This window comes from Rhinolophus ferrumequinum, chromosome 11 (assembly GCF_004115265.2).
Source record: "Rhinolophus ferrumequinum isolate MPI-CBG mRhiFer1 chromosome 11, mRhiFer1_v1.p, whole genome shotgun sequence".
Classification (NCBI taxonomy): domain Eukaryota; kingdom Metazoa; phylum Chordata; class Mammalia; order Chiroptera; family Rhinolophidae; genus Rhinolophus; species Rhinolophus ferrumequinum.
The window spans coordinates 53,117,322-53,140,047 of NC_046294.1; the positions used below are offsets into that span (position 1 = coordinate 53,117,322).

The window sequence follows — 22,726 nt, forward strand, 5'->3', positions numbered from 1 at the left end:
GTACGTACATGCATGCACACGCTGCTTTAGTCAGAAAGTGGGCTGGAGTCCACTGGTTTATTACACATTCAGCTCATCTGAGTTTTACCCTCTCTCCTGATTCCCAAAGTACTGAAATAACCCCTAATACATGAATGATACGAACATACATTTATTTTGTAGGACACCTTATAAATGCCTCTTACACCCAGTCTCTCATTAGTTCCTCCCAGCTAGTCTTTTGAACATATTTAAATATTTGATGATTCTCAAGTTTCCTCAGGTCTAGTGGGGGGGTCTAAGGATACCCCTTCTGGGGATACCAATCCTTATTACCCAGGACGGGGGCTGTGGCGGCAGTCAGAGTTTGGCAGAATTTTGGGCAGGTCCTCAGACCCACCCTAAACGTTTTCCTTTTACCTGTATATTCCATAGCAACCAATCCTTCCTTGTCTGATTTGGAGTAGTTTTAATTTCATGAACTTTCTAGAGTTGGGTTTGTGTTTGCATGAGTGCTTATGGGAGGTGGACACTTTTCCCCTCTCTGTGATAAGCGTGCCCACATCTTTTCTTATTGGAGTCTTTATCATCTCTTGCCTTCTCTTCCCGCTAAAGTAAGGGGCTCCATCACCACTAGGGACTAGCCTTTACTGAATACTTCCTAAATGCCAGGCACCAAGTGCTTCATGGACACCATCCCAGCACATCTCACACAAACCCTTTGCCACATGTACTAATATCATTATTTCATAAATGAGGAAATAGATGCTCAGGGAAAATAAGTGACAGCCCTACGGCCACGTACTCAGCAAGTGATAGGACTGGGATTGGATCCAGGTCCCACTGATCCCCAAGTCCTGGCAGCCTCCAGCGCCTGGGACAGTGAGAAGCAGGGACTTCTTTACTCTGAGTCAGCCAACTGTCCATATGGAGGTGGGTGGCATCTTAGGGACCAACCTGTCCTACCTTCTCGTTTCCTCTGAGCTCAGAGAAATGAAGGGACTTTTCTGAGGGCACAGCAGGAGCAGAACTGGGACTGGAACCCAGTTCTGGTCCTTGGGTTTCTCTTCCTATTCTCTTGGATCTCCTAGGACAAAGGACCCTGGTAGAGCTTTGTTTGTGTCCAGGCTACGCCTCTTTTTAAGGAGACATTTACAATAGTGGAAAGAAGGTGACCAGGGCAGGAAATGTTCTTGAAACAAGATTATTGAAAGTTACTGGAGGAACAAAGAATAAGAAAAGAACTCAAGGAGGAACAGGATCTTTGACTTCAACCATTTTCAGGGCTGTCTAGTAAAGAAGAAAGAGACTTGGCAAGATGTGAGGAGGGGTAGAATTCAAATCCAGATTATGGAGGCACTCTATAAAAATCCGAAACGTGGGGAGATACCAAGTTTCTCATCAGTTCCTGGGTGTTTCCAAGCATAGGCCAAATATTTCTCTCTCTCTCTCTCTCTCTCTCTCTCTCTCTCTCTCTCTCTCTCTCTTTCTATTTATCTATCATTCCATCCATCCATCCATCCATCCATCCATCCATCCATCCATCCATCCATTCATCCACCCATCCATCCAATGGTCCATGCCTCTAAGACCCAGAAAGACCCTGAACAATTCTAAGCTTCTAAGATTCCACAAGCTCTGAAATGTACTAAAATCTTATAGGGAAGGCAAACAGTAATCTTGTACTTTCTGCTCATTGTTCTTAGGGAGAAAAAAAAAGGTATTATAAAATAAGTGGAGACAAAGTCTACCTATTAATGCATACTTAAGAGGCAGAAAAAAGGCACCCATAACATTAACTTAAATCATGAATACTCTCTGAAGTGTAAAAAAAAAAAAAAATCAACTCACTTTTCTTTAAATCTTCTTAAAAGGGTCTAAGAATAGTCCTTCAAATAATCCTTGAAGTATGCAATTTTAATTTGGACACATGGTAATTTCAGTCTACCTGTTGAAAGAGACAAGAGAGAAATCAGTCATTTTTGACGAGGCTGCTGTTCTGACAAGCAGCAGAGGAGATTTAGGCAGCTTGAGGGCTGGGGGTGGGGTGGGCAGAGGCGGAGGCGGCAGCAGCAGCAGCAGCTTTGGCCCCAGGCCAGACTGGATTTTGATCTCTCAGAGAATAGGCAACTAAGGTAGAGATCACAGTGTCTGGCACACAGCAAACGCTTAATAAATATTTAATGAGTGAATAAGTAAAAAAGGATGGATGAATAAATAAGATTTCTCTTTAACCTTTGATGCAGGGAGTTACCCTATAGGCTCTTCTCTTTGACTCTTACAGAGAAACAGAATTTCCAGTCACTGGGCATATTATGGAAAACAGCACAGAGAAAGGTTCATGGTGTAGTGTAAGGAGGGCTTTGGAGGCCGCCATATTTGTGTTCCATTCCTGGCTCTGCCACTTATAACTGCACAACCCTGCGCTCGCTTAGCTATTTATGTTTATAACTGTTCTTCAATTGGATACTTAGCCTATTCATTAATGTTCAGCCCTTCTTCTTTTCTCATGCAAGCATTTACGGTCATAAATTTCCCTTCAGTGCTGTTGGCTATATTCCACAACTTTAATATTTACTATTTTTATCATTCAGTTATGTGTTTTATAACTTCTATTATCATTTCTTTTTTGATCCATGAGTTAGTTAGAAGTATTCTTGTAAATATCTCTCAATATCTATATTTTAAAAAAAACAACTCATCTTTCTTATATTGATTTCTACCTTACTTGTATTGGGGTGTGAGAATATGATCTGTAGGATACGAATCCCTTGAAATTTATTGAGACCTATTTTATAGTCTAGGATGTCATCAATTGTTGTGAATGTTTCATTGTGCTTGGAAAGAACGGGTATTCTCCAGTTGTTGAGTGTAACTTAGGACTAGTGTTTTTTAAACCTCCCTGAATCTCCACTTCCTTACCTGTAAAAGGGTACATGAGCAAAATATGCCAGTTCCCTCCTGCCATTTGGAATGACACTTACTGACACAGAGGCCGTGCAGACAAAACCAGAGAGAGAGGTGCATGAGAAAGAGAGCCAAATGCATTATTTCTTGCTTATAACAATATTAATCATAATAATACCTTAGATTTATAAAGCATTTGAAAGTTTCCAAATGATGACCCTATGTGTCATCTGGTTCACTCTCCACAAACCCATGAGGTGTCCGCCAGGCAGGAGGAGGTAAGGACCCACGTGGAGAAGGGACGTGCACCAGTTGGGTTGGTTATTCACTGAGTCCTCCAAGCCCGAATCCCAGGGTCTCGCTTGACTTCTCTGCCCTCTCACTCCTCACATCTACTCAGTTCAGTCTACTTACTGTCTTTCAAATCCATCGTCATTATCACCCTCAAACACCCTACATCATTTCTGCTTTATTCCAACAGATTATTAAATTCCTACTCTTTAAAAATACAACTACAAGGAGTAAATCCAGACAAGATCTTCCTGGCAGGCATGATTCCCAAAATTGGGCTGAGGATAAGTGTTGGGTGGTGGGTGCCAGAATATCAGAATCTTGAAGGAGGAGTGATGTTTATATCTATCAGATGGAGGCAGGGTTTAGAAAGATAGAGAAACACTGTGCTAATTGAGTTAAAACAGTCTTCCTCTAACAAAGCTCTTCCCGTGCCCTTGTCCTCATTGTACCCCAAGTTCTTCTTCTCCTCAGAATTTCTGAGAGTTGTCTACACCACCACTTTCTCCACTCCCAAACCCCCCACAAATCACTAAATGTGGCCCCCAGAATGTTCTTTTTAAGATCATAATAATGTGGTCAATGCAAATCCCAGAGACGTCTGAATCTGCTGTGGCCTCGCTGGGTCACCTGCCAGGAGGACCACTAGAAACTCTCCCGTAGAAACTCTCCTGCCTCCGCGGCTCCAACACCAATCTCTCCTCATTCTCCTCTGTGCCTCCAAGGACTTCCTCTGTCTCCTTTGCTGGTTCCTTTTTCTCTGCCTCATCCTTAAATGTGAAAGAGTAAAGAGTTCCCTCTTCTCTCCTCCCTTAAATTCTGTGACTTAAATTGGCATTTTTATAATTAATTAGAATTGTTTCAATAAAGTAAGAATCATAAACTGCCATTTATTAAGCATGTATTAAGTGTATACCAATCATTGCACTAAACATTATTTCACTTTACTCTTCACAGCGACCACTTTGAAGTTTGAGTATTATTCACAGTCCCACTTCTCAGATGAGAAAGGAGAAGCTACGAAGAGAAATGGAAGTTGCCCAAGCTCACTCAGCTATGTGGCAGAGCTGGGATTCAAACCACAATCTGTCTAATTCAAAGCCTGTGCTCTCATCCACTTCATTTACTCGTCTTACCCTCCTATATCCTGACCTCTGTGACTTGCCATTCTCCCACAATGTCATGGGTTTCGTGCTTCCATTTTGTTTCTGTCTGAATGAAAGGTCTGTATCTGTGCTGTGAGCGGAGAAAATTCTATTCATTGTTCAAGGCCCAGCTCCAAAGTCCCTCTTCCCACGAAGCTACCCACAAGTGCCGCCAGTTTTATTGCTCCCATCTCCTTGCAGCTCTACACGGATACTAAACGATCCATTCATCTATCTAACCATGCACCCGTCTATCCACCCAAGAAACCCACAGGTACAGTAGAAGACTGTTTGTCCAGAAGTCTAGCTATTAGAACCATCCACGTAGAGGAATTGTTCCAAAGATTTTTTTTTATGCTCTCCCTGTGAAAAAATACATCATACCTTTGTCAAAATTGAAGAAAACTTGCCGGAGGTCATGGTGTATGGGGAAGGAATGTGCTCTGCCAGCCGTTTGTGATCACAGCCATCCCTGTGATCTGGCCAGGGAGGTTTCCAAGGTTACCGAACCAGGTCTATCTAATTTCCCTTACCCAATCCTCACATTTCTAAATCCTATTTATACATCAAGCTGGCTCAAATACCTCTTCATCCTCAAAGCCTTCCCTGATTTTCCTCCCCCGACAGGCATAAATGAACCTGGATCCCCACCATAAGGTGTCCATAATATCTCAGATGACACTCAGCATTTCTCTCGTCCATGGATAATGCATTTCAAGAAACATTTCAACACATTCATTTCATGCGTTACCTCCCCTTCTGGCCTCCCTGGGGCTAGGAGTTGCATCCACTTCACCTTCATGATGTTTTCAGAAGCAAGCCCAGTGCCTGGCACACGGATGCCCGTGAATGGCTGACCTACTGAAGCTGGATGGCACTGGCCTTGAATGGGGGAGGCCGTCCCCAAATCACTCAAATACAAGAACCTAGCAGTGTGTTACGCATAGAGCAGGTGGCAAATAAATATAAATCCTTCTACTTCTCTCTACCCGTGCTCCTCCCAAAAAATAAGAATCAGAAAAGGGGAAGCCATGAATCCACTGAGGCTGAGGTTTCTGAAGGCCTGTGTTCCTGGTTCATACGCATGTTGGGCTGGTGGTTTTTGACATTCTCCAGGTGAACTAGGCAGGGAAAGACCACGTCTGGACACATTTCGGTTTATGTGCATAGTCAGGAAATGAGTTAGAACTTGGAAGACAGACAGGGCTTCAGGATCGCCAGTGCAACCACCTGCTTTTATAGAGGAGGGCCGGAGAGGTTAAATGACTCCATCCCAGGCACAGGGCAAGGACGGTGCAGATGCTTTCCCCCTGGCCCCTGCTAGACTTGCAAATGAAGCCTCTAGGAAACTGAGTGCTCCCTGAATGGCTAAAAATAAACTCCCAGAAACTTCATCTAGATATATCACGGCTGCAATTTACAGCGTCTAGAACTTCAGCATGGTATAATTAGCAAACGGATTATAATAATTTATTTTTTGGTTTAAAAGTGCAAATGAATACGACCTTCTAGTGGAATGGGAAAATAAGAGGCTGGGAGCCAGCTATATTCCTCTGGCCCCTTCCAGTGCCACAATTTCAATGCTGGATGGCATCCATCTGCTAATGGCTGGTGGACGTGCCACAGAGAAGGAACTACAACTCTGAGGTCTGGGCTCCCGGCAAAGTATGACTTCTGGACTATAGCCTCCCAAAAGGGTCCATGCGCATCTTTCCAGTGACAAGGAAAACATCTGAAATCATCCTTCCAATGAGCAGAAAACCCCAAAGGCAGAGAAAAGTGGGTCGTGATGCCTCTGAGCAGGCAGTATCAAAGGAAGAGACCAACAGAGACACTGTCAGGCAGCTGAAAGAAGACTGGACTGGATTCCGAGAGGACTTCTGTTTGGGTTTTGTTTTATGTGTGCCATGAATAACCACCACTTCACTTCCGTTTTATAAAGCGTTGAATTAAGTAACTACCTCACAAGGTTCCATGAGAAAAATGTGTGAAAAAGGTTTTGTAACTGAATGCTAGTGATTCTTTTTGCGCGAACAAATTTCCAAAGCAGCTCTTTATGATGAGGACTCTTTCTGACCAAAGCCCTGTATAATATTGGAGTAAGGAGCCAGAAGTAGGGCAGGAGAAAGCCTAGAAAGTAGTCTCCTCAAGTTTCCCTCTACAGAGTCCAGGCTGAGGCAAGTCCATTCGCTGTTTGCAAGACCTCTCTGCAGAGCATTACAGAGCTAAGACGCAGGGATCTTAACTTGGGGAAGGAACCAGCTTTGTTCACACCGACACAGGTAGAAGATGGTGGCCAGGCAGTGGGCAAAACCAAAGCAATGCTTCCTCCTACTGAAGGCAGGGCACTGGGCACTTACTGAGCATCCTCCATCTGCCAATCACAGCCCCGGACCCTTTCAGATTGGAGCTCTCTGCAAACCCTGGGAGGTTACCCTGTCAGAGTGCCATATCGTGCCATTGCTCCCCATGTGTACAGGCCTGTGAAGCCTTGTCTCTCCTCTCTGCCTCTCCCACCAGCCCCTGAGCAAAACGACCTGGACCCTCGTGCTAACTCTTTCAATTCTTAGTGATCATTTTGGAGGAAGTTCAGTGTTCCGATCAGTGAGGCTGGGACAAGAACTCCAAACATGCCTGCCTTACCAGATTCTTTCCGTCAAGAAAAGGGTGGGTGTGAAAAACTTTGGGAACTGTGCCAAACGCTGACGGATAAGTCACTCTCGTTCAAGCCCCCCAAGAACTTCCTTTAGCTCTTCACTGAACATCCAATTTCTACTTTGTTCCTGGCCCACCTCACAGACCACATCTTCCTATCTGTCCCCTTGTTCCCGAGCTGCGTGCAAACCGCTTATCATTCATGCCGTTATACTCAGCTTGCACATGCTGTTTCCTCTTCCTTGAGTCGCCTCCTCCCACTTCGGGTCTCAGCTTAGATACAGAGTCTCTTCCTGGGAAGACCTTCCTCTGCCCCTCAGGTTAGGGCAGCTTCTTCTACTACACATTCTCCAGCGCACTTGTAATGACATCCTTCTTCGAATGACTATCTGATCACTGTCTACCTGCCCAACTAGACTGGGGCAGGACCCACTTCTGTCTTGTTCACTAGACTGTCCTCAGGGGGCGTCTTCAGGAGGCTTGGCACACAATGGTCACTCCGTCTGTGTCTGCATCGTTCACACATCTAGAGCAGCACATGGCACAGAGTGAGGACTCAATAAATATTTGTGGGATGAAGGTACGAGTACAGGTTTGCTGGGGAGGATGTAAAGCAGAGGGTAACAACAGTGGACTCTGGGGCCAGAGGACCCAGTCTGAGCCTGTCCCCCCCCCCCCCAGAGCTGTATTACTCTGGGCAAACGACTTCACCTCTCTGTGTCTTCATTTATTCAAAGAGAAATAACAATGGAGCTGACCTCTTGGAAGTGTTATGAGCATTAAATAATATAAAGTTCTTAGAACGAGGCCAGGCAGGTGGTTGGTACCATGTAAGTGTAGCTACTGTTCTTGTTAAGATCACGCCTCATCCTCTTCCCTGACCCAGTTCACATCCCTTCTCTTTTCTGAAGTGGGTCTGGCTTGGCCCTTTTCCTCTGGTCTCCTAGTTCGCACTATTTTTTCCCTGCACATGGGGCCCTTCCACACATTATTTGCTACTGTGGCTGAACTGTTATCCAAGAGAGCAACTTGTTTCTCCTGAAAGGCCATAACAGCCTGGACGAAGGGAGGCCCAGACAGGCAAACCAGAGGGAGACGCAGACCTGGCAGTGAGCAGGAGGAGCTGGGTAAGTGGCGGCAGAGTGCAGTGGGGCCTCCTTGGGGAGTCCACTTGAAGCCCTCGTGGAGCTTCTGCCTTGGAACCTGTTGTAGGGCAAAGCTTCTGGCCGTGAGTACCTGCTTCATGAGCTAAAAACATGCCCTTTTTTGCATAAAATAAACGGTTAGCCATTAAGATGTAAAATGCAGTTGTCACAGTCCACAGAACAACAGACAGGGTAATATTCGTGCTTACGGATGCTATTTCCTCATATGAATCACAGAGCAACAGCAACCTATCCAGATCGACTCCTGAGGGCTCCAGAAACCCCGTATTTTCCCTTTAATAACAGTTTATTTTTAAAGAACAGCTGATGTTTGTTCCTAAGTAGAGTTCCCTAGCTTGCCTCCTTCCCTCCCTCACTCCTCCTCTTCTTCCTTCTTCTTCTAAGACTAGCTTGACCTTAATTTTCTTTTTGATAGCTGGGCTATAAGCACGCAGGTGTGCATCTGAGGCACATCTGGATTCCTGAACTTGCCTCCTAACTGGGTTCCCTGACTCCCATTACTCCTTTCCACCTGCCACCTCCCCACATCTCTCAGCCAGCCCAGCCTACCGACATGCTGCCTGCCAGATGACTAATGTGACTTCCAAAATGTTTACATTTTTAAAAATGGTTTTAAGTTCGTCCCCGCAAGAGGTGAGCTTCAGTTATGTGAAAAGTGTAAACAGCTGTGACACAGAAATAACGGCCAGCTGAAGGCACTCACCTGCCCAGAAGAACAGCCAGGCGCTGTTTAATGCACAGGCTCCAGAAGGATGTGGCCTGGCCTTGAGCTCTGGTTCCACTCAACTGGCAGCTTGGGGAACGGACTTTAGAGTCAGTCAGCCCTGTACTCCCAGAACATGGATGATCAGAGTTAGCATGGCTGACCCTGACCTTGGGCCTCCGGCTACACCAGGCTCCAGTCCCGCCCCCACAATTTCTGTCTTGCTGGCAATCCTATCTGTCCAGAAAAAAAGAGGAACTCAACTGCTGGCTTGCTTGGGCATTGCTTCTATCGCTTAATCTGTTATTTATTCATCTTTCCTCATTTACAATTCTTCACTCATTCATTCATGTGTATTTCCTCAAATTTTCACTTCCTTATGTACGCAAAATCAAACACTTATTCATTCATTCACTCATTACCTTCTGCATTTATTTAGTCCCTCATTCACTTATTCATTTATTTCTGTATTTATTTCCTTTATTCATCATTCACTCAGCCCTCCGTTCCGTTTCCCTCATTCTGTCCTTCATTCACTCACTGTCCATCCACTCCCTCCTGCCTCCACGCACAGGTGCACTGGGACCTTCCCGATTCCCCGGCACAGCCTCCTAGCAGGAAGCAGAGCCTGCATCATGGCTGGGCCCACTAGTCCCCACTCCCAGAACATTCTCTTCCATGTTAACTTCCAGCTTGCTGAACTGTGCAGGCATGAGTCCTGGTGTGCCGCATATAGGCTTTCCACTCAGGAACAGATGTTCTTGTAATTACTGTTTTGACTTTCACCCTCTAATGCCAGAAAATTCTTTCCACAAACTCCTCCAGCATGCAACTAGGCAACCGCTTAGCCTGAGCAGGGCGTGTAGTGCCTGGGGGTTCAGATTCCAGGAAAAGGCAGATTCCTGGCAGTCGGAGCTGCAGGGGACTTGGAGAGGCTCCCTCGGCAGCCTTTGTAACCTGGGGTCCAGGGATGCGCCGGAGAGGGAGGCAGGCCTGGAGAGCAGTAGACTGTTCGAGTCAGGTTAAGGAGTATAAAAAGGAGTGGCCCATCTCCGGATTATGGAGTCATGCTCTACCTGGGCTTGGGTTACTGCAATGACAGGTGACAGAGTCAATGGAACAGGCAGAGGTTTATCGGAATGAAGCCAGGGAGAAGGAGCTGTTAGCAGTGGCATGGCAGAAGGTCAAAATCCTAATGTATTGACCAGCTACTATGTACCTACCGGTACGTCCCATACTTTACAGTGGTTATTGCTCGGTGTTTTTTTTTGTTTGTTTAGAAATAGAATCCTCTGAGTTTTAGCTCGTCACATGACCTCTTAGGGAAAGACTACAGTTCTCAGCTTCCCTTGCAACAAAGTGTGTAGCTAGTAAGGTCTAACTGGGTGTGAACAAAGGTGTTATATGTAACTTCTTGGCTGTGCCCTTAGAAGGAAGCTGTGTGCCCTTCCCCTTCCTCTTCCGCCACCTGTCCTCTCTAGTGAACCATCTCTGTCATTAGGGCAGAGGGTACAGCAGAGCAACGATACAGAAGCCTCCGTCCCTGCAGAACCTTGTGAAGCAAAACTTCTCTATCTCCCCAGCTGAGATTTTATGTGCAAGAGAAAGGAGCATCTGCTATGCTTTGCACAGCAGATCACTGTTGTTTTCATCTGTTAGAGCAGCCAAGCCCATGTCTTCTAATACCAGAAGAATCTTCTGCATCATGTTTCCTTCTGAAGAAACTTCCTTGAGAGGAACGCTCTTGGCTTCTCTTGTTCCCTCACTTCATCTTCTCTGTCATGGCTGAATACCATCCTCTCAAAATTCATGTGAGCTGGGACCCTCAGAACGTGACCTTATTTGTAACTGGAGTCTTTGCAGATGTCATTAAGGTAAAGATCTAGATGAGATCATGAGGGAGTAGGGCAGACCCTAAATCCAATGAGAATATCCTCACACAAGACAGAAAAATGCAAACTGAGACACAGAGGAGAACAAACACCACGTGAAGACGCAGGCAGAGACTGGCAGGATGCATGTACAAGCCACGGAACCCCAAGGCAGCCAAGAGAGGCGTGGAAGGGATTCGGCCTCAGTGTCTCTAGGAGGAACCAACCCTGCTGACACCGAGATTTCGTACTTTCAACTTCTAGAACCGTGCGAGAATACATTTCTGCTGTTTCACGTCACCAACTTCATGGCAGGTTGTTGTAGCAGACCTAGGAAACTGACACAGGCTCTGTAAGACATGACAGCTACTGGACTGGTGAGTTTGGAAGATGGAACTGGCCTTGCCTCATCCTGAACCATTTCCCCAACTCCCATGCCCCAGATGGTCTAAGGAAGCAAACCTCTCTCCTCTTCCATGGAATGGATAAGGCTAATTCTAGGGGGAAGTGTTAGCAAGCCCGTGGCTGCACATCTGAAATAGCACTGTGTGCTTTCCAGTGTAATCGGTGCGGTGTAGTGGTCACAATCATGGCTTTAGAAGCCAGGCCACCAGCATTAAATCCTGGTCTGCCATGGACTAGTTGTGTGGTTTGGGGCAAACTGAACTTTCAGTGCCTTGGTGACTTCATCTGTAAAATGGGGATAATAATAGTATCTACCTGATAAAACCAGTGTGAGGATAAATTGAGTTATATTGTGAAGGGCGCAGAACAGAGGTTGACAATTAGTCAGTGCTACGTAAGTGTTAGTAGGTCCTCACACAACATTTCTTTCAACGTGATTTTGTTATAACATTAATGAGATGCCCCAGGAACTTTTGTTTATATCAATTAGTCTGTGGTAAAATTGGTGTCATTATACATAGTTATACTTAAAATTGCAGACTCTATCGATGGAGTTAAGTGAGGACTTATTGTATAAGTATTTGCTATTATTATTATCTGCCTGACTCCTCTATGTCTCAATTAATTTGAATTTAGACCAGGAATATGAGTATTATACTGGTTCCCTGGAACCCCAACACTTCTTTCACCTAACCTATTCATTAGCTTTGTTTTGCAGACGAGGAAAAGGAGTCTCAGAGAGATGAAATGGTGAGCCCAAGGGGTCCAAGAGGAAGTTACTCCTTGAGTCCCTCGCTGCCATCTGCGTGGCTGCTCCGTCACCCATCTGCTCTGGATCTGGGGTTTCCAGGCTCTGGCCAGCAGGCTCTGGAAAGCCCCTCCTGGTGTCCAGGCAGTGGGCCACGAGTGGCGGTAACTGGGCGGTCTGGCTCCCGAGTCTTGCTCTGAGTTAGCACATCCTCCTGCGTTGTAGAAAGAGCACTCTGACTGCAAAGTGGCTGTGTGCATACGGAGGCACGGAGTCTCATCCGGAGGCTATTCAAACCCTCCAGGTGAAGGGGATGAGGCCGCGTGAGGGTGGTGGCCATGGGCGGAAGAAGGGAGCCGACAGGAGGAGAAGCAGTCAGGACACGGAGCCTTGGTGGGGTCCAAGGGGAGCGGCAAGTGGAGGAAAACCCGAGACCATCTGACTTTCCTGAACCAGGCTCCTGTGTCCACAAGGCGTGCACCAATGCTGGGCAGGATTCTGAATAAAGAGTCTCACCACCGTGCAGGCTGGGCTTGATGCAGGTCGGATGGCCACGCTGACACTCACACCACTGCTGTCTTTCTGTGTGCAGATGCTCACCCCAGCCTGCTCCAAGGCCCAGAAAAGCATGAACTGGTTTGCAGAGCTGGGGCCACGGTTAGATAATTGCCTTGTGCCTGGCAGACAGGAACCACGTGATGCTGACGTCTGCTACTGACAGGCGCTTGAGGGGAAGGGACAGAACAATGACTTTGGGGTTTGCAAAGACCTTGGCTCCCAGTCCAGCTGGACCTTTAATTAGCAATGACCTCCGCTACCTCTTCAGCAAACATTTCCTGAGCAACTACTATGTGCCATGCCCTCGGCTGGGTGCTGGGAGGCATAGATGGGCCTGACCACCTCTGACGTCAAGGAGCTCCCAGCCTCCATAACGCCGGTGCCAGGGGTCGGTGCTATGATACAGGGAAGCACGGTGGGTTGCAGGAGCATGGGGTGGTGGTCCTGGGGGATGAGGAAATGCTAACGCTGCCTGGGAGGTTAGGGTGGGCTTCCCGGAGGAAGAGATCACCAACCTGCATTTCAAAAGAAAAGACCTGGCCAGGCAAAGGGGAAAGAAGGGTTTTCCATTTAGTGCAAACCACATGGGTGGAGGGGAGTGGGGAGAAAACAAGGCACAAAGAGGATGGTGTTTGGGGGGACCCATGCCTGCTCTGTTCATTACCACACCCGCGGCTCCTTGTATTCCGGTGGCTGGTAGCCATGGTATCTGACTGTTGCAGAAAGCAGAGCTCTTAGTGCTTACAGTAGGTTGAGTATAGAATTGAAACAATTCTTCTCCTTATACCCACATTCCTTTGCAATTGACCACAGCTCCAATCATCAAGAGAGGAAGACCGTCTCCCATCTGTTAAATGTGGGCTGACCTTGTGACTTGCTTTAACCAGTAGAATGAGGTGAAATGATGACGTGCAAGTTTCAAGCTTAGAACTCAAGAGGCTTTGTTCACATCTTCCTGTTCTCTTAGAGCTTTGCTCAGCTGCTAGGTGATCAAGCCCAGGTTAGCCTATCGGATGACAAAGGCACACGTAGCCCAGTCACCCCTCCCCTGTACCTCCGTTGCGCCATGTGACAATCAGCCTTCGGCCCATCCGGCTGACCTAGAGTGACCAGCTCATCCCCCGTAGCCTGGGACTTTCCTAGTTTTGAAACCGAACACCCCACACCCTAGGAACCCTTTCAGTCCCAAGCAAATGGGGACAGCTGGTCACCCTAAGCTGACCTTGAATGTAAGAATGAGCCCATCTAAGTTTCATGTAGATCAGCAGAACCTGTCCAACTGACCCACAGGACTAGGGAGCAATAATAAATAGCTCTTGTTTTAAAGCACGGAGTTTTGGGTAGGTTGTGACACAGCAATAGGTAACAGATGCAGAGGCACACTTGGGAATGAAGCCTAGGTTCTTGGCCTCAGAAGCAGTTGGGAACCAACTAGATTCCTCTCCTTGAGCATGGCGTTGAGTGGGTCATGAGATGGAAGGCACTCAAGTTCAGAGAGGTTAAGTAACAGGCTCAGGATCACAGAGCCAGTGTGTACCGGCAATAGAATGCAGACTCAGGCCTGCCAACCCTTCCACCACGTGGCTTCTTTAATCAGCACATTTGTGCTGCAGTAACTGAAGCTCCCCCAGAGACTGTTAATTTAACAAATTTCTGGTCATGCTCCGGATCTCTGCGATGGTTTTCTTTACAAGATCCAGTGTCAGACCCTGTGATACGCTCCCTCCCACCCCAAGGATGATGAGACCAACACTTAACCACAAGCCACAACCAGTCTTACCATGGTCAGAGACCAGGGCAAAAGCAGCAAGCAGGGAGCAAAAGGCATGTGTGCAGGACTTCCCGACACACAGGTTGAAAGTCACAGACTTTGAGCACAAACAAGGAGCTAACAGCCCTCAGTGTTAGTTCTAATTCTGACACTCACCAGCTGCATGACCGTGGGCTAGTCACTGACCTTCTCTGGCAGACTGGGGGGTCAACCGATTCTTTAAAACCTGGAACATAAATCGTTTGAGGGCAGAACCATGGGGTATCCAACTTTGAATCTAGTTCCTACTAACAGTGCACTGTAACTGCTCAGTCACATTTACTGATTGCATACATCGTGGCAGGATGTCTAATGGGGAACTTGTGTTCCTTTCTTTTCTGATAGACCAAGAAATCCATCTTAAGTAAGGAAGGGGACCCTGACACTAATTTGGAAGAAATGTAATCCCCCCCCATTCTAAGGAAAAATGGGACAGAACTTTTTGTTTCTGAGCTCTGAGCATCTTTGCCCCTAAAGAGAGTTGCCTGGCTCTTTTGCGTTCCCATGCGTTGTTCCTGTCCAGCTGTCCTGAACACTCTCAGATGGTGGCACCTGGTATTTTGGGAGCAGAATGGTCCTAAGGAGCCTAGTGGTCTCAGGAGTCTAGTAGAGAACAACAAGAGAAAAAAATAGCACTAACAAGACCCCTCTCCTTCCAAGGGTCACGTAGGCGTGGGTAGGAAGCTGGGCAAGTAAGACTTTGCTGCACTGAGAGATCAGCATGGGACAGATGGCCACGGGCCAGTGGTTGTCCATGAGCAAACTATAGCTGTGGGTTGAAGAAAACAGTTTTCCATATTTGGGGGATATTATGGGTTGAGTTGTGTCCCCCAAAATTCATATCTGGAAGTTGTAATCCCCAGTACTTTGGAATGTGACCTTGTTTGGAAATGAGGTCATTGCAAATGTAATTAGTGAAGAAAAGGTCATACTGGAGGAGGGTCGGCCCCTAATCCAACATGATGGGAGTGCTTAGTAAAAGGGGAAATTTGGAGACAGACAAGCACACAGGAAGAATACTACGGAAAGGTGAAGGCAGAGACCAGGGTGATGCTTCTACATGCCAAGGAACGCCCAAGACTGCCACCCAACCACTAGAAAGTAGGGGAGAGGAATGGAAAAGATCCTCCTTCACAGCTCTCAGAAGAAACCAACCCTGCTAACAAGCAGCACCTTTGGTGTTGGACTGCTAGACTCCAGAGCATAACTGCTGTTAGTTAAGCCACAAGTTTGTGGTACTTTGTTATAGCAGCCCTAGCAAACTATACAGGAGGAAGAGTCTGAGAGACCTGTTTTTGAGGAGATGGATTGTGCAATTGTCCCAAGTTCTATGGTAAGTTGGGGAAAGGGGGACAGGAGGGGACCCATAAGAGAACAATCTGAGTTGCATCAATCTGTGTATGAAGGCTCAAGTCAGTTTAAATTTCACTTGAGAAGTAAGGACTATGATATAATTCTCCCTGGCTCCACAAGCACCATCACTCATGCAGCATTTTTTTCTTATTATATAATAATAATCAGCAGTGAGTTGGAAGCAGTTACAGAGGTTAGAAAGACCCCTTCCCCTATTGTACAGGTGAGGAGATGAAGACCTGGGAGGGAAAGTATTTTTGTCGGTGTCCCACAAAAGGGTGGAGCTGGGACCAGAACGGGCATCTCCAAATCTCGACATGCCTCACCCAGCACACACCCACTGCTGTGGCATTTGGGTGCAATGAAAAAGTCTCTGTGGCCACAACTGTATATTTAGATATTCTCAGGGAGGGAAGGCACCAGAGAGTGGACATTTTCATTTTACAAAGCACTCTGGGAGCCAGGGTAGTGAGGACTGTTTTTCAAGATTGAATCTTTCTTAAGGCAAACCCAGCCGAGACCAAGCTGAAGAGTATTGAGCCACACTGTTCAGCACCTAACAAAACCACTGATCTGCAAAAACATTAACCATCAGGTTCCTTGAAATAGAGAGTCCCCAAAGGGCAATGAAGTGTGGTGTTTTAGAAATCACTAAGAACCGGGGGAAGGCTGGAAGGAGGAGGAAGAGGAAATGGGAACAGAGTCCCATTCTAGGCTTGGAGCCACATGACATGGATGTCAACCCAGCAGAGGAACGTAACCTAAAACAATCACGTAAGTTAATGAGCAAAGAAGATTCAGCCTTTGGTCAAATCTTCATTAACATAGCTAATGCTGCTTGATGTTTTACATTTATATAGAGTTTCCATAGGTCAAAGGACTTTACCAAGGATTCCCTTCCAGCTAAAAATTCTCTGTAAGCTAGGGGTGGCCAGGTACTTTATCATCTAAAGGAGGTCACTTTGAGGGTGAAAGGAAGCATTTTAATAATTATGCTGGGTCAGCAGGTGTAAAGCTGTACTGTCCTGGGCAAACAGGGATGTACGACCAGCCCGCGACAAGCCTCCAAAACAGGCTGGGTAACCCAGGGACGTCGTGTTTCATTCATTTACCCAACACCCGCCCCTCCCTGTCTACTTTATCACTATCCATTCAGTTGCTCACAGAAAAACACAGATCACTCTCAATTCTTCTCCTTCCCTCACTGACACTCCTCCCCCAATCCACTCCATCAACAAATCCTGCCAGCTCGAGCTGCGTGTTAGAGCCCCCCGTGCCCATGTGAACCCATCTCCTCTGATTTCCCCCTCATCTCACCTGGACAGCAGCAAGGGCCTTCTAATCCATCTCCCCACTTCCACCCTAGTTCTTCTTATAATCCATTATCCAAAAGCAACCAGAGTCATTTTTCAAAAATGTAAATGAGATCACGTTTCTCCCTTGCTCAGAATCTTCTAGCAGCTCTCTCCTATACTGAGAATAAAAACGCTAAACTCCTTATCTTGGCTCCATGTCTTTATTCAATAAATATGTGTCAAAAGAATGATCATACAAAGTTAACAAGTACTTGCTGAGTATATTTTATGTATAAGGCCTATGCAAACATATCTCCTAGCTTCTGTGTGACCCATGTTGGGTGTCCTCCTAATTCCTGGTATTTATTTCCATGGGAAGGGAGCCCCACGAGTGCCCCTCCTTGCCTCTCTCTGCCCCTTTACTCACAGGTAGTGGAGTGAGTTACACGGGACGTAAACTGAGGAAGAAGAAACTAGGCATGCTCAGTTGAGCCCCATTCTTCTTCCTCTTGGCAGCTAGCAACATATTTTGCTGCCTCCTCCAAGGTCTGGCTCGTCTTCTCCTATCCAGCCCTGCCCACGACCAAGTGGGTCAGTCGGCCTAACGCTGGATCCAATGATCAAGTCGATTTGACTCTCAAGCCAAGCCAACTCCTTTATGATCAGTAATAAACGTGATATTTTGGCTTCGCTTTGCCACCCTTTATTTCTCAATTTGTTCAGAACTCAGTGGAAATAGGGGTGCTACTTATTGGGTCCCCTCAAAGACCTCCAATATCTCATAAAAAATAGGATAACCGGATGCATACAGCCTGGGATGGAGCCGCTGGGACTTGAGAAATGAAAGCTGTAATAGTGCAGTCGCTGGCTGAGCAAGGACCATGTGGGACTCCCAGGGAAAACTGAAGTACAAATTTAGCATCAGCATTTAGCCCAGAAGAATGTCTTCAGGAATGAATCACGAAGGGAATATTGTCATTTGTGCAAAGAGACAGAGGTGGTGAGAGAGTCTCATTTATGTTTATGAAAACAGATGGCCTCTCTGAAAAACAGAAACCCAAAACAAAAGCATCATTTATTCAAGGAGCTAAGAGATTTTTCTATTGACATTTCATTAAAATAATAAAAATAAAAAAAAGCATCTTTTACGCTTTTTAACCCCCTAGAGAACTCATAAATTGCACTTCTTAAAATAAACGCAAAATGGGTTTTCCTAAGAATGTAGGTGATGTAAGATTCTGATGGCTCCTCCCCCATCCCACCTCATCCTCCCTTTGTCTGTTCTTTGCCGAGGTGCAACTGAAAATCTTCAGAACTGTGCCGGGAGTTCTTGCAAGGGGTGGCAAGGTGAAACCTGGTTCATGATGCTCTCGGGAGAGGTTTATTACTGACTCATACCGCCCTATGTCTTGGATACTCCTAGAGCAGGCAAAAGACCAGGTTGGAATTTTAATTCTGTTTCCTTACCACCTTTAATTTCTTTTGTAACTTGAACGCCTCTTTCCCTCTGTCTTCAGACTCTGATTTGAAAAGAAAAGATTGACATCCGTACTTATGTCTAGGGTCGAGCCCGCTGCATATGTGGGTTATGCCAGTCCAGAGCCTCCCCACCCTTCTCCAGCCTGCTGGGTGCCTTTTTTTTTTTAAATTAGTTTCAGGTGTACAAAACAATGTACTAGACATTTACACCCCTCACAAAGTGTTAACCCCCCCAATCTACTACCCCTCTGACATCACGTATAGCTGTTACAGTTCCACTGACTCTATTCCCTATGCTGTACTCCACATCCTGTGACTATATATGTAATAAATTATAGTTGACATGCATTATTATTCAGCGTCAGCTTCAGGTGTACAGTGCAGTGGTCAGGCACCTACAACCATTCCTGAAGTGGTCTCCCTAATATGACAAGTGTCCATCAGATATCCTACAAAATCTTGACAACATTATTGATTAGATTTCCCAAACTGTCTTTCATATCCCTGTGGCAATATCGGGGAGGCTGTTGTTTAGCCTGGATCAATGGACTGTCTTTATTGGCCTACTGTGTTCAGCAATGGGAGCTCAGGCCAGAGGTTGAAGTTGGGAAGAGAATGAGATTGGGGTGTTTATTCTCCTGGCAACCTCTTGCTTGGCTGTGAGTAGCTCGTGGCTGTGTTCCTGTGTGGGAGGGCACGAGTCTTTGGGGCAGCCCTTCGCTAGAGCTACAACACATCTAAAGCTCTCTCCAGATTCCAGTACCTGCTCCCCCCACCCCCAGCACCCCAACAGGCATATGGGCGATTTGTTACAAGCCCCACAGTGCTTCCCCAACCTTCGTGGTTGCCCCTAGTCCTGCCAGACGTTACAAACAGTCCCTTCACAACAGTTTCTTTAATTTCCCCATCTGAAATGCCACTGTTTCTTGCCAGGACCCTGATTAATACACTCGCTTGATGTCAATAACCATGTCTATTTTTATTTGACTCCAAATTGAGCTCTATGTCTTTCTTTCCTTTCCTCATTGAAACCTGAACAAATGCCCCAGAAGGTTTGAGCTCAGAAAGACTTGTCTGGACTGATATGTAGTGCATATTTTCTGCTTATCAAAATATAGCAAATATCTGTAAAAATGTTGAATTTCAATAACCCAGAAATTCTAATTGTTGTAAAAAGTATTCCAAGGAATCCATAGATTTATATGAGATGTTTCCAAGTGTATTATTCACAATATTTCATGACTGGTATTGGCACCCACTAGTTGAAACAGGGCAGGCTGTACCAGTACCAACTGGCTGAATACCAGGGTTGGGTACTTATTGCAATGTTAAGTAGAAGAATGAAAAAAAAAAGTAGAAAATAACTTAACAGCAGGAGACATGTAAATAAACTCTGGTATTTCATATGATGAAATACCACACAGCCTTACAAAATGATTCTTTCTGTAGATGAATATTTACTGACACAGAAAGTTGTATATTAGGTATTGTGAGATGAAAAAAGCCGACTACAAAATTCCGTATGGAGTATTATCCTATTTTTAGAAATTGAAAATAGATGAAGTGTGTGTGTGTGTGTGTGTGTGTGTGTGTGTTTACAGATCAGAGAGAGCAACAGCATTTATTTCAATATGGCAGGGTGATACTTTTTATTTTCTTCATTTGCTTATTTGTAGTTTCTAAAATTTCCAGAATGAATAAGCATACTTTTTAAATGAGAAAATATATCAATGACTTTTTAAAAAGTCACCCAGCCCAGTTTTAGAGATGTTGTATTCAGGAGATGGTCCTACCATTTTGGTTAGGAGTCTATCACAAACTGTTTGCTGAATGCACTGCCTCTAGGAACAATCATTTAACTGACGACTTCTGGTCTCATTTGAGTGGCTGACATTTCAACAGTGAGATGCAGACCCCCATGGCCTCAGTGGATCGTATTCTCTAGATCACCAACTCTAGCTCTGCTCAATGGCCATTGACGCTCCACCAAAAAAATAAAAGAAGATGTGGTCCAAACCGAGACTGTTGCCCGAGTCCTTGGCAGCCATTTTCAGACGTTCTCCCTCCTGCACACTTAATATATTCCTAGCACAATGACTACATGTTATTAATAACCATACAGCCTGTCAATCACCACCATCTTCTGAGAGAAATTTTCCAAGTCAGTTATATTAAAAACCCAATTAAAGATATTTAAAAGGCATTCTTTCTCAACAGAACTTTTAATTATTCGACACCTAAGTATTTACTCCTTCATTTTTACTCTGCTTCTTTCTCCAAAGACTCAGAGAAACTAATTAGCCAACAGGAAGCTGAATGAATATTTACGTGTATGTGGAAGCAAGTTCCTATACATGCATAAAGCTGTACGGCTTAGTATATAGCAATACATGCTATGCAGCATATATTTAGGAATAATAATATAGTATTTAGTACATATTAATCTAGTCACATTCATTTTATTCACCCAGGCAGGGAAGGCATGGGCCGAAGAATGCTGCTAGCAGAAGTCTACCGGAATGGAGAAGAATGAAGAAGTGGGTGAGAGTCCTTTGGTTCCCTGCTGGACACGGTGCCACTTTCACCGCCTTTAGCCTTGACCCTGCTATGGCCTTTGCCAATGGATTCTCTCCCCTGGTTCTCACTCCTTTTCCACTAACCGCCATGCCCCTGCCAAACTCATTGTCATAATACGCAGACATAATCAAGCCACCCACCTGCTCCAAGCCCTCAGATGGCTGCCCACAGTCTAGAATTGTTCTTAATTAATTGTTCATATATATATATGTATGTGTATATATATATATAATACATATATATGTATGTATATATATATGTTCACACACACACACACTCAGTATATAAACAGATAAAAGAAGAATTGCTCTAATTAAAGCAAGGGTGAGGGGTTACAGCCCATTTGGGCTTCCATGGTTTTTAGATCTAGTGCAGCCATCATCCTACACATCATTACTTTAGTGCTGAGCTCCTCCACCAGACCACTTCTCTTCTCTTTCTTCTCCTCCCCTCCCCTCCTCCATTCCAAGGTTCACTGAGCACCTATAGGTATTGCTGTAGGCACAGGGAATTGAACAGACAAAACCTCTGTTTCAGAGGGTTAGAGTCTAACGTGGAAGTCAGACACCAAACAAACACGATACGTTAGGTGATGATAAATGTTATGGAGGAAACCAGAGGGGAATGAGGAGGAAAGCGAGTGATGGGAGTGGTCCGTTTCATATAGTTAGGTCACAGAAGGGCTTGCTGATCAGGTGACATCGGGCAGAGACCTGAAGGAAGCAAGGCAGCAAACTGTACAGATAGCTGGGAAGATTAAAATGTCAGCCAGGGCCATGCGGCTGTGGTAGAAGAGTGCCTGGCATATTTTCAGGGCAGCCAGGAGGCTGGTGTGGCGGAACTGGGACAAGCGTATCAAATGTGTAGAGCCCCATGGGACACTGTTGGACATTATAAAGACTTTGTCTTTTCCTCTGAGATGGGGAATCTTTGGAAGCTTTCGAACAGAGGAGTGACATGTACAGGTTGGAGGGGAGCAAAGAGGAAGCAGGAAAACCAGGTCGGAGGTTACTGTAATTATCTAGGTAAGAAAGGACCAGGGTGAATGTGTGAAGGTGATGAGAAAGTGTCTGCTTCTTCACAGACTTTTGAAGGTAGAACTGAGCAAAACAAGGAGTGGAGCTGTCAGATTGGAAGATGAGATTGGTGAGAGAGAGGGAGAAAATCACGGAATGGTTTGGGCATGTTAGGTTTGAGAAGTGCTATTGCCTATTTGGGGAGATAGATGAGTTTGGAGTTCAGCACAGAGGTCCGAGCTGGAGATATAAATCTGACAGTCACCTCTATATGGGTGAATTTAAACCATAGGACTGGATGAGATCTCCAGGGGAGTGTAGAGCACAAAGGAGAGGTCCACAGACTGGACCCTGCAGCACCCCAGCATTTGGAGGTTAGAGGCAGGGAGGAAGCAGTAAAAGAGACAAAAGCAGTGGGTTGTAAGGTAAAGCAGAACCAGGAGAGCATGGAGTCCCGGAGCACATGTGTAGGAAGAACTCAAGAAGGAGCATATTATCAAGCATGTAAAATGGTTGAGTCATATGAGGACTGAGCAACGACCACTGGATTTGGCAACATGGAGGTGGTTGGGGATCTTGACAAACGCAGTGCAGGAAAGGTGGTGGGGGAGAAAGTCTGACTGGAGTTCCTCAAGGACAGAGACCACCTCTAATTTATTTCTGTATCCCCCTTGGCACCCTCAATGTCTAGCACAGTGTCTGGCAGACAGCAGTCAAAAGAAAGACCTGCTGATGAGCCATTTCCCCCATGTAGCCACTAATCTTTTA

At 45.7% G+C, this 22,726-nt stretch overlaps 1 protein-coding gene across 1 annotated transcript in view; it reads right to left on the reverse strand.

Annotated features, from left to right (window-relative positions):
- Window positions 1–22,726, reverse strand: part of TENM4 (teneurin transmembrane protein 4) — a 719,375-nt gene that overhangs the window by 428,983 nt on the left and 267,666 nt on the right. The window lies entirely within an intron of this gene.